This window comes from Leuresthes tenuis, unplaced genomic scaffold, assembly GCF_036924035.1.
Source record: "Leuresthes tenuis unplaced genomic scaffold, fLeuTen1.0.hap1 SCAF_17, whole genome shotgun sequence".
Taxonomy (NCBI): Eukaryota; Metazoa; Chordata; class Actinopteri; order Atheriniformes; family Atherinopsidae; genus Leuresthes; species Leuresthes tenuis.
This window is the reverse complement of record NW_027325371.1, coordinates 24269475-24272311: the sequence shown is the minus strand read 5'-3', so window position 1 is coordinate 24272311 and position 2837 is coordinate 24269475. Positions and strand designations below refer to the sequence as shown.

The following is a 2837-nucleotide window of genomic DNA, read 5'->3' as shown; positions in this document are numbered from 1 at the left end:
ATTTGTCCTTCATATTTACCATGTCTAGAAAGATTTAAACAAAAAAACAACGTTGTACTTTGCAGTAAAAGAAAGAGCAAATCTAAAGTTTCAGGAATCCGAGTATAAGCCTGCTTTCATGAGTTCTGCACGATTTCGGATTTTGCTATAAAATGAATTGCTTTGCTCAAACCAAGTTAAAACTGCTTTGTCCTTCGATATTCATCAATGTCTAGATCGACTTCAACAAAGAAAAACATTGGACTTTGCAGTAGAAGAAGTTCAAATCCATCTACACATTGATAAATACGAAGGACAAAGCAGTTCCCACTTGCCCATAAGAAAATAAGCGTATTCTCGGATTCCTGATCCTTCAGTGTTGCTCTTTCTTCTACTGCAAAATACAATGTTGTTCTTTGTTGAAGTCGATCTAGACATTGATAAACATGAAGGAAAAAGCAGTTTTAACTTGGTTTGAGTGAATGAATTCATTTTATACATAAAATCCGAAATCGTGCAGAACTCATGAAAATAAGCTTATTCTCGGATTCCTAAAACTTTTGATTGGCTCTTTCTTTTACTGCAAAGTACAACGTTGTTTTTTTGTTTAAATCTATCGAGACATTGATAAATATGAAGGTAAAAGCCGTTTTAACATAGTTTGAGTGAAGGAATTGATTTTATAGATAAAATCCCAAATCATGCAGAACTCCTCAAAAGGGGCGTATGGCTTAATCACAAGTGTGGCTCTTTCTCATTCAGGGTAGTATGAGGAAGTTTATGCTTGAAATATATGTAGAAATGGGTACATATGAAGGACAAAGCAGTGTTAACTTAGTTTGAGTGAAGGAATTCATTTTATACATAAAATCCCAAATCATGCAGAACGTATGAAAAGAAGCTTATTCTCGGACTCCTGATCCTTCAGTTTTGCTCTTTCTTCTACTGCAAAATACAATGTTGTTCTTTGTTGAAGTCGATCTAGACATTGATAAATATGAAGGAAAAAGCAGTTTTAACTTGGTTTGAGTGAATGAATTCATTTTATACATAAAATCCGAAATCGTGCAGAACTCATGAAAATAAGCTTATTCTCGGATTCCTAAAACTTTTGATTTGCTCTTTCTTTTATTGCAAAGTACAACGTTGTTTTTTTGTTTAAATCTTTCTAGACATGGTAAATATGAACGACAAAGCAGTTTTAACATAGTTTGAGTGAAGGAATTCATTTTATAGATAAAATCCCAAGAGTCTGCAGAGAAAAGAGAGTGAATGCGAAGTAGACTTTAACACGGCTATGGGAGCGAGCCGAGTGTCGGCTAACCGGGAGAATTGCTTGAAAGAAACGCGACACTGAATGAGCGGTCAGAACAAAGCCTCAATACGGGATTCTCGTGGTGTTTTTGTTGCTGCCTTGTCTTTTGCATAGAGTAAAAGACAAGGCAGCCATCGAAGAGGGCCCGATTGTTCCTACTTGGTCAGCCGAGGAGCAAGGGGGGGGGGGCAAGCGTCTCAACCAAGCAAAGCTCACCACGCCTGATGCCCTGCTCCCGCAGTGACGGATAATCGTACTCTGGTTTCTCTTCATAACGTACAAGTCTTTCGCCTTTTACTAAAGATTTCTGTGGAGAGCAGCACTAATGAGTTGTTTCTATTTTTGGCAGGCTTTACCTTTGCGGGTGAAGCCCTTTCTGTCTGTGCAAAAGAAATCTTGTTACTATGCAGAGTGACTTCTCTGAGTAGAGTCGCCTTACTTGTTGCGACTGTGCCGATGTTCGAAGCTGGAGTGCAAAGTTGTTGCTTGAATGGTGCTTGCTGGAGCGTGCGGGAGTGCAAAGTTATACCATTTAAAAGGGCTGAAGAGTGCTCAGTGCAGCGGGTGGGCGACACTCTGGCCACCTTGAAAACCGAGGTTACATCCACTACCAGGGGCAGCCCAAGTTCTGCCGCAAGTGTGGTGAGCATGGGCACCTGGTTGAGGCTTGTACCAAGGTGTTATGTGGGAAGAGCAGAGAAATTGGGCAAACTTTTGGAGAGTGTCCAAATGGCAGGAAATGTAATCTCTGTGGAGAATTAAATCACCTCTTCAGAGATTGCCCTAAATCTTTTGCCAACAAATTAAAGACGGTAAAGCCACAGTCAAGCCAACAAAGAGAAGGACCAAAGGTGGCAGTTGGTGAACAAAGTGAAGAGGTTGACCCAATAAATTCAAACTTCCCGCCAAAAGTTCGGATTGGAAGTGAGGAGCAAAAAGGGGAGGGGCCTGTAGAGGCCTCACCACTCAGTGTTGAAGTCTGTGAGAATTCACAGGCAGAGGGTGGAGCTACGCTAAATGAGGAGGAAGAGCAGACAGGTGAGTCTAGTGAAGATACTCACCTCCCCGAAGGTCAACAGAAGGTCAATTTGTTGATAGGCATTCATTTATTTCTTCACTTCTGATGAAGTTTCAACAATAAACAACAAACTTTGTATTATTAGAAAGAACCAGAATCATTCTTCAGGAATCCGACAATAAGCTCTGTTTTATGAGTTATGCACGAATTCGGATTCTCCTATAAAACGAATTCATTAACTCAAACCAAGTTAAGACTGCTTTGTCCTTCATATTTATTCATGTCTAATCAAGTTTCAACGATAAACAACGTTGTACTTTGTAGAATGAGAAAGAACTTCTTCAGCAATAAGCATCTCTCGACATATGACGAAGTACAGATTTTGCTATAAAATTAATTTCTTCTATCAGCGTGACTTAAAACTGTTTGTCCTCCTTATTTATCCACTTCAAATCAAGTTTCAACAAATAAAAAAAAGTTGTAGTTTGAGAAAGTACAACTTAATCTTCAGCAATCAGTATAAAA

General features: G+C 39.2%; 1 non-coding gene across 1 annotated transcript; it reads left to right on the top strand.

Moving 5' to 3' along the window:
* The first annotated feature begins 1547 nt into the window (after positions 1 to 1547).
* On the top strand, positions 1548 to 1661 carry LOC140274196 (U5 spliceosomal RNA). Its single transcript, XR_011908171.1, has one exon. It is a non-coding gene; the product is annotated as a U5 spliceosomal RNA (small nuclear RNA).
* The last annotated feature ends 1176 nt before the right edge of the window (positions 1662 to 2837 follow it).